Source organism: Saccopteryx bilineata, chromosome 2, assembly GCF_036850765.1.
Source record: "Saccopteryx bilineata isolate mSacBil1 chromosome 2, mSacBil1_pri_phased_curated, whole genome shotgun sequence".
NCBI classification, from domain to species: domain Eukaryota; kingdom Metazoa; phylum Chordata; class Mammalia; order Chiroptera; family Emballonuridae; genus Saccopteryx; species Saccopteryx bilineata.
The window spans coordinates 272,033,410-272,043,187 of NC_089491.1; positions in this window are offsets into that span (position 1 = coordinate 272,033,410).

The window sequence follows — 9,778 nt, forward strand, 5'->3', positions numbered from 1 at the left end:
AAGGAGAAAAGCTTTCAAGATAAGCGTCTGCTTTCCTGCCTGAATAGGTATGGTACTGCAAACAGTCTAATCTCTTCATCTCGAGTGTGATTGATTTTCGCTCCTGGGGGATGTGGCCCAGCGGGGCTGGCTGTTTCCATCACAGATTTGTAGTCAGGGGAGGGCCCCGGTGAGCCCGAGCCAGTAGCCCCTCCCATCTGCCCCTCACCGGCCCCCCCCAAGGCCAGATGGCAGCCTGTTGGTGTCCCCGGGTCCGCAGCCCCCATCAGTGTAACTGAATGACCCACTGGGATATGCATACTGTCTGCCTCCCCCCACCCCAGCTGCCCTGAGTTGACCAGTTTTTCCCTCTTCCCTCCAGTCTCTGTCCAAGGAGCACGTGCTGACGGCTGAATTTGAACTGGGCTCAGGGAACACAGAACACAGCAGGGACTGTATTGAGACACAGCAAAATCTGTGAGTGTGAGTGATGGAGTCAGCCTGGGGTGCACAAGGCATGGCAGGAGCAGGTCCTGGAACCGGGGTTGGGAATGTCCCCTTGGTAGGTGGCACCTGAGCCAGGAGCCAGCAGGACGAGCAGGGTCAGCCAGGCAAAGGGACAAAACCCACAGGAGAACACTTTCCATGGGCAGGAAGGCCCACGACCCTAACCCCTTAGGCACACGCAGCTGGGCCCCCCCCCATCTCCCTGCTGCGGCTTTTTCTTATGTTATCTCTTCTGTCTCTTGAAGTTCTCTCCTCTTCCAATTGACTCATTCCTCTCCACACACCTGTTTCTCGAGTCTCTCTGCTTCTAACCTGCCTTTCTTTGGCTTTCAATCTCTCCCGCAGAAATGTCATCCGCCCCCATTCTGCACCTTGATACGTGGCTCCGCCAGCCACCCTATCGCTCGAGGCAGAAATTCAGGCCTCGGCCTGGTGGCTTCCTCCCTTCCCGCCTTCAGTCTGTCAGGACATCCTGTCCGTGTTCCCTCCGACATAATCACTGGTCCAGCACTCCTCATCGCCCCACCGCCATCGCGGGCATCTGCACTGCCATCGCCTGGCCCGTGCTGTCACGTTCCCCAGGTTTCATCTCTGGCCGCTGCTCCTCATCCCTACGGAACTAGAATCAGCTCTTTAAAGACACGAGACACATGACACATTGTGTCTTTCCCCTGCATAAATGTCCAGTGCTTCCTGTTGCCGTTAGACTAAAGTCCAGATTCCCCACCATCTGGCTCTTGACTGCCCTGGGCTAGTGACCACGTCTCTGGGCCAGAGAGTCTCCATCTGTCAACTGTGGGTGGTGGCACTTGGCCCCTGCTGGGTTGCTGCAAAGATCAGTGGTCCTGCATTGTAAACATTCCCGCTTCGCTGCTTATCGCCTCTCTTCCTGGCCTGCTTCCTCATTCCCATCAAATCGTGTCTTTCAAATTTCTCAGCATTTATGAATGCTGCTGCAAAGACCATCCTCCTTTTTAGTGTCCGGGAGTTGTATGATTCTCCTCTCCCTACGGCACCCTGCCTGCCCCCTTTTCACTGGTCAGATCCTGTGTCTGTGCCATGGACACAGCCGGTACAGGTCAGCATTGAGTGGATCCTAACAGAGCCTTCCTAGCTCCGGTCTAAAAAGGTCAGAAAAGAGCTTTCAGCTTTCTAACAAACATCCATCCCTTTTTCAAAAATCTGCTATCCTCCTAGCATTTCAGAACCTATTGCGCTTATAGAATCAAGTCCCTAGTCCTCAGCATGGCCTTCAGTGTTCTAAATGTGACATCGCCCCGGCCGAATAGCTCAGTAGGTTAGTGTTCTGGTGTGCAAAGGTTGCAGGTTCAATCCTTGGTCTGGGCACATACAGGAACAGATCCATGTTTCTGTTTTCCTCTTTCTCTCTCTCTTTCCCCACCCTTCCTCTTTTTGTAAAATAAAAATAAATAAATAAATAATGCATAAAAGTATGAATAAATACAACCTCATCTCCCGCTACTCCCTATGATGTGGCCCGGTTTCCAGGCAGAAGGGACTCCCTGCGGCGATGTAGCCACACCCCACAACTCGTCCCTCTGCCTTCGCCAGCGCCCCCTCCCCTGGGAGCCCTCGTGTTGCCCCCTCCCCAGCCTGCCCGGGCCCACCCCACTTCGGACAACTCCCAAGGCTCCACTTCCATCCCTCACAACACATGCCACCTTCTGCTTGGAAATGGGCCTTCACATGACCAGCCTTCCTAAGAACAGGGACCAACATCTCAATTATCAGTCATCTCCCCTGGCACCAAGCTTCTGAGTCCCGGGCACACACTTAGTAAGCTTTTGATTTAAATCACATCTACCACTCCCTGCTCAGGGTGATAAAATGGGTGCTGTTATCAACCCACTTCAGAGATAAGGAAGTTGAGGCTTGGAGAGTTGCATCTCATCAAGTGTGAATCTGAGCTGCAGACGTGGGTGTGTCTGGCTGCAGAGCCTCCTCTCCCCCCAGTGATCACAGCCGCCATGTCCCCGCCCTGAGCGGGGTGGTTTCTGTTTATCCCCTTTTTATCCTCAGAGGATCCTGGGTGGTAGAAATTATTATCCTTATTTTACAACTAAGACTCACCTTTTGTGTTAAGGACACTCAACAAACTGAGTCGAGGGAACTTCCTCACCCTGACAAAGGCATCCATCAACATCCCAAAGCTAACAGGTTCCTTAGTGGAAGACTGAGTGAGACAGGGGTGTCTGCTCTCCCCACTTCTGTTCAACACTGTTCTGGAGGTCCCCGTCGGGGTGGTTAGGCGAGATGCAGAGATGCAAGGCATTCTGATTGGAAAGGAAGAAGGGAAAACACGATGCCAAATATAGGCAACCCTAAAGGACACACATACAGCCATTAGAGCGAGTGCACGAGCTCAGCAAGGTCACAGGACACGAGATTGATGTACAAACATCAACTGCTTTCTGGGTACTAGCAATAAACAATTGCATGTACAATAGCTTCAAAGACAATAAAAAATACTTAGGAATACATTTAATCCAGGATGTGTAAGACTTCTAGATTGGAGTCCTGGCCGGCTAGCTCAGTTGGTTGCAGCACCATCCCAATACGCCAAGGTTGCAGGTTTGATCCCCAGTCAGGGCACATACAGGAATCAACCAATGAATGCGTAAGTAAGTGGAACAATAAATCAGTTTCTCTCTCTCTCTCTCTCTCTCTCTCTCTCTCTCTCCCTTTTTCTCTAAAGCTAATCAATCAATACAACTTTTTTAAAAAGATGAGTCAAGTCCAAAAAGTAAACCAATTAATCTGTTGTCAAATGATTTTCTCCAAGGATGCCAAGCCGGGGGAGGGGAGGGCATAGTCTTCTCAGTAAATGGTGTTTGGACTTAGGAAAAAAATAGTGTAAGTCTTCATGACCTTGGACTGGGCTACAGTTTCTCAGACATGACGTCAAAAACATAGGCAGCCAGGGGAAAAATTGATCAGTTATACTTCATCAAAAATAATCATTTTTGAGTGTCAAGGACTTATATCAAGAAAGTGAAAAGACAACCCACAGAAATTGGAGAAAATACTCGCAAATCGTGTTATCTGGTTAGGGGTCTGCTGTCCAGAACACATGACTCCTACAACTCAATGATAAAATTAAAAACAACCCGATGAAAAAAATTAGAAAATAATAGCCACCCAAATGCCCTTGACTTGACGAACGGATGATCAAAATGGTGTCTGTAGACAGCTAGATGGAATATGACGCAGCCATGAAAAAGAACGCCATGCTGACCCTGGCTACCACGTGGACAAACCTTGAGACCACCAGACACGGGAGACCTTGGATTGTATGATGACATTTATATGAAATGCCCAGAATACAGATGAGGTTGCCTCACATCGTTCGTTGAGGGCCAGAAACTGGAAGCCAAGAATTATCTGGCCTGGGTACCAATTTTTGTTGGGGAAAGAGTGTTTTTGAATAAGTCAGTGAATAAAACTGGGAATTCCAAGAGCCTCACAAGTGTCATTCTGCGTATCTCTACTCATGACAATGTATATACTATCGTATGGGACTATCTGTAAAAAAAGGGGGAGGGAGAAATAACACTGCACTGGCTATGCGGAGAAATCGGTTGTGCTGTACAAGGAATGAGCTGCCTTAGCCTGACCAAGCGGTGGCACAGTGGATAAAACATTGGACTGGGATGCAGAGGACCCAGGTTCGAGACCCCAAAGTCGCCAGCTTGAGTGTAGGCTCATCTGGCTTGAGCAAAAAGCTCACCAGCTTGGACCCAAGGTCACTGGCTCGAGCAAGGGGTCACTCGGTCTGCTAAAGGCCTGCGGTCAAGGCACATATGAGAGCAATCAATGAACAACTAAGGTGTCGCAACGAAAAACTGATGATTGATGCTTCTCACCTCTCTCCTTTCTGTCTGTCCCTATCTCTCTCTCTCTCTCTCTGTCCCTGTTAAAAAAAAAAAGGAATGAGCTGCCTGTCGGCCGCTTTGGTTGCAGCATTTAGCTGAGAGTCTGAGGAGCAGATGGAGAGCTGTGAACAGGGGACCCGGGTCTGACCTTGGAGATCACACACACCCACTGCGACAGCGGACAGCCACAATGAGGTGGCCAAAGGTAAAGCCCTTCGAACCTCTCCACATCTTGCCCTCTTTTCTCTAGTCACCATTTCCTCTAAATTTGAAATTGTCTTTATTTTGCGAATTTCTTTTTTTCTTCTTTTTTTTATTATTAAGGGTTCTTTGAGAAAATGACTTTGCATGGCCTCATAATGTCATCTTCCAGGGACAGCATAGTTTGCTCTGTTTTGTATTTTAGCCATTTGCTTAACTTTAGGCATTTGGGTTATATGGCAACTGTGGAAATGTGTCTCTGAGCTCTGTTTTGGGGAAATATAACAGACCAAGGGCCCGTCATTCACTGCTGTGCTCTGAAACCCCTCAGCCCATTACACAGGGCTGTGCCTCCAGCAGGCCTCTCCGAGCCAATAACTGTGTGCGGTGGGGACACTGAGGCCATCTCCCTTCTCTGACAGTGACTGTGAGGACTCCCCAACAGCCTTGCTGACCCCTCTTGGAAAAGCACTTGAGTCTCAGCCCTCCTTCCTTCCGTTTCCTTCCATAGGGAGCAGACCTGCCTGGGTCAGCCCTCTTTGCTGACTCCCCTCCCCTCCCCTCCCCTCCCCTCCCCTCCCCTCCCCTCCCCTCCCCTCCCCTCCCCTCCCCTCCCCTCCCCTCCCCTCCCCTCCCCTCCCCTCCCCTCCCCTCGCCCCTCCTCCGCCCCCCTCCCCTCGCAGGCTCGGCTGCTGATGAGCCCTTTGCCCAGAGAATTTCATCCTGCTGCCCACTTCCCCGAAGACTTGGGCTAACACAGGTTGGATCCGCTCTGGTTTCCTTGTTTGTTCTCCATGTTATCATGAATGCCGTATCAAACAGAAAGCGAGTGTATCCCGTCCAAGCATAGGGTCGTCTCCTTGGGAAATTTCATGATGGTTGAAATCCCAGGAGGGGGTTACCAGGTGAAGAGTAGGATCTTTTTTTTTTTTTTTTTTTTTGCATTTTTCGAAGCTGGAAACGGGGAGGCAGTCAGACAGACTCCCGCATGCGCCCGACTGGGATCCACCCAGCATGCCCACCAGGGGGCGATGCTCTGCCCCTCTGGGGCGTCACTTTGTTGCATCCAGAACCATTCTAGCACCTGAGGCAGAGGCCACAGAGCCATCCTCAGTGCCCGGGCCATCTTTGCTCCAATAGAGCCTTGGCTGCGGGAGGGGAAGAGAGAGACAGAGAAGAAGGAGAGGGGGAGGGGTGGAGAAGCAGATGGGCGCTTCTCCTCTGTGCCCTGGCTGGGAATCGAACCCGGGACTCCCGCACACCAGGCCGACGCTCTATCACTGAGCCAACCGGCCAGGGCCAAGTAGGATCTTTTTATTATAAGACAGACAGCAGCTTCCAGAAGTGGCTGAGCAGGCTTTCCCCATTGCGACCTCATCATCACACCATGTCAACTATGAAACCGCTGCTGATCGGTGGGCAGAAGACAGGATCTGCTTATTTGCCCTTCTTGGTTACGAAGTGAGATGGAGCATGGTTTCACGTGTATTGGCTATTTGATTTCTTATCTTATAGTAAAACATCTCCTTCCCTCCCCCTTCTTCTCCTCCTTCTCCTCCTTCTTTCTCTGGTCTCTCTCGTCAGCTGATTGCTCCTTCGAGTTCCTTTTTACTTTCCTCTCCCCTCTTAAGTCTCCTGAATAAGAAAATGATGTTGCTTAAAAGCGGTTTTCTTGCAGCTTTCTATCTCTCCCCCGTCCTTCCCTTTATAAATCGGCAAGTTCAAGCTGTCACTCGGTCACAGAAAGCTCCCCCCTGAAATAAATAAATCCTGTTATTAAGTTGGTTTTTGCTTCTCTGCGACCCTTGCTTATTGGTTTATCTGTCTTCCTTCACTCTGTAAGGGGCACTTGACTTTTACCATTCCTTTGAAGGGTTGTGATTGCAAGACCTGCCATGGACATCGTTTGGTGGAGGAGACCGCACCTTGGTCACAGAATGCCAGCATCTCATCTTTCTTGCCCCTTTCCTGGTTTTGACAGATCATCACAGAAAGGACTGATTACTTAGGAGACAGCATTCGTACTTAGCATTTGTCACGCTTATCACATGTGGGTGTTTCTGCTACGTGTTGTCACTTTCAGGAAAGGTGAGAATGAATTGGTTTGTGTTCTTTTTTTCCCTTTTCCATATATTGTAGTTGGTGATCTTGATTTCAAGGCGTATTTCTGGCCCTAATCTCTGTCCTCATTTCCCTTTCAAATCATTCTCGTTTCTGAGAAATGGGGAAAGTAGGCATCAAGGCAAGGGGCCTGGCTGGTGGGCCACCAGCGTCCAGCCGCGGTGGACGCGTCCAGCCTGTTTAAAAAAATTCTGATCCCGTGTGGCTCAACTCTGAAAAGAAAGGAAGGAAGAAAGGAGGCATCAGTCCCTCCTACAACGTGGGTTTTCATGAAATCATCACACCAAGTGACAGAAGTCAGACACAAAGGCCACATGTTATAAGATCCCACGTATTTGAAATGTCTGGAACAGGCAAGTCCACAGACAGAAGGTACATCCGTGGTTTCCCGGAGACTCAAAGGAGGGGAGTGGGGAGGGCCTGCCCACGAGTACAGATTCTCTCTGGGGTGATGACAGTGTTCTGGGGTTAGTGATGATGGTTACACCACTCTGTCACCTACTAAAAAGGACATGGAATTATACACTTCAAGTGGGGGACTTTGAAGTGTGTCAATGATACGTCTATAAAGCTGTTAAAAGCACCGATTCCAGTCCGGGCTGATTGGCTCAGTGGTAGAACATCAGCCCGGCGTGCGGAAGCCCTGGGTTCGATTCCCAGTCAGGGTACATAGGAGAGGTGCCCATCTGCTTCTCCACCCTTCCCCCCTCTCCTTTCTCTCTATCTCTCTCTTCCCCTCCTGCAGCCAAGGCTCCATTGGAGCAAAGTTGGCCCAGGCACTGAGGATGGCTCCATGGCCTCCACCTTAGGCACTAGAATGGCTCCAGTTGCAATGGAGCAATGCCCCAGATGGGCAGAGCATCGCCCCCTGGTGGGCATGCTGGGTGGCTCCTGGTCAGGCACATGTGGGAGTCTGACTGCCTTCCCGCTTCTAACTTCAGAAAAATATGAGGAAAAAAAAGGAGAAAGCACCAATTCCATCGAGATGAGTGGACAAAAAGCTGTGGTATGCTTACACAATGGAATACTACGTGGCCATGAAAAAGAAGGAAAACTTCCCTCTTGGGACAGCATGGATGGACCTGGAGAGCGTTAGTTATGCCAAGTGAGATAAGCCAGCCAGAGAAAGACAAGGACCATATGACTTCACTCATAGGTGGAGTCTAATGAACCAAATGAGCTAACAAGCAAAATGGAGACAGACTCATAGATAGAGAGCAGGCTGACAGCTGTTGGGGATGGGGCTGGGTGGGTGGTGGAGGGATTGAGCAAAAAGGGAAAAGGAACAAAAAAGAAGAGAAAAAACTCTCGGTCACAACAACAGTGTGGTGATCGCTGGGGGGCGGTGAGGAGGGTATGGGGGGTTAAATAGTGACGGACAGAGATCTGACTTGGCGTGGTGACCACACAGTACAGTGTACAGAGATGTGTTGCGGAATTGTGCACCTGAAACCCTGTATAATTTTCTTAACCAGTGTTACCCCCAATAGAGTCAATAAAAAGGGGGGGGGAAAGTACTGATTCCAGGGCCCAGCCCAGACCTGCTCAGTCAGAATCTCGGGGTAAAAAAACCCCAAAAATGAGCACTTTAGCAAGCACCCCAGCAGGACTGGCGACGTAATTAGCAGGGCCAGTGCAGAACAAAAGTGTGTAGGGCCCCCTTGTTCAAGAATCGTTATGAATTTCAGGATAGTGACAAGAGTGCATCAGAAGCAGAGTGGGCCCTTGTGAGGGCAGGGCCTGTGTGACCACAGGGAAGCGGCGAGGTGCCCCCCTCCCTGCAGCCCAGGCCTGTGTTGGGATGTGGGCCCTGTCCCCAAATGAAGGAAGGTGGTTGGTTAGCAGATAAGCCTCCTCCTCAGAGAAGCTGTAGGTGGATTTGCTGGAAACACCAGGAGAAATCAGAAACTTCAAAAGGCTTCCTTTCCTTGCAAGAACGCTGGGGTGGTTTGAGTCAGAACAGCGCAGCCCCCCAGCCTGCCGCTGAGTCATCTCCAGAGCTGTGGATTTTCTGGGGCAGGCTGCCTGATCAGAAGGGGGACCCGCTGGCCTCGGTGTGGTGTGCAGCTTTGCTCTGGCGGCGGCGGCTGCCCCAGGGGCACTGGCCACCCCTGCCTGCAGCTATGAACCCTTCACTGTCCCTGCTGCACCAGCCCCTGAGCTGCCGTCTGATCGTATTGTCATGGTCACATGCTGTGACAGAATAAGAAATATATATAGAGAGAGTTGGTCTTTGCCCCTCGCCCCCCAGTTCCTCACCCAGAGCTCCAGAAAGCCTTGGCTAGTTTCCAGAGCACTAGACATGTCCTTGGTTCTAATGACAACTCTCAGTGGACTCCTGGACAGCTTCAGGATGGGAGCTGGCCACCAGCAAGGCCACACCAGGGTTAGGAGTACAGGATTGTCAGCCCCACTGAAGATTGAGTTAATAGTCAGTCATGCCTGAGTAGCGAAACTTCCATAAATATCTCTAACTTGCGGGGCCTGAGGAGTTTCTGGGTTGGTGAACACACCCCAGGTGCTGGCCAGGTGGCCCATCCCACTCCGCAGGAACAGAAAGCTCCTGAGCTTATGACCCTCCTGGGCCTCACCGTGTGCGGCTCCATCCGGCTGTGCATCTGTCTGTGTCCCTTATCAGAACCCAAGTAAGGAGTGGTGGGACATGAGACTGACATGCAGGTGACCTGGGGGACTGTGATTGGCATCTGACCGTCTGTGGGTAGGGGACCATGTTGTGGGGCCGAGCCGTGATCCGTGGGGTCAGTGCCAGAACCGACTGACCTGTCGGACCCCTGGCTGGTGCCCGCAGAGAGCTGAAGAACTGCTCGGAGTCGTAAGCCCGCATTTGGTGTCAGGAGTGTTTGGTGAGCGCAGAAATGTCTTCCTTCGCGCACCCACGTGCTTGCTACAGGGAGGCCATGTTGGCCACTGTTTCGGCTCTTCTTTCTACCAAACTAAAGTCAGTCTCAAACTATTACCACTTCACTCATACAGAAACAAAGGTTCCCTTTTCCTCCGCAAGGAAGGGCTCAGTCAGCACAGCACAACCAAGGACAGGAGACGGACGCCTCTCTCTC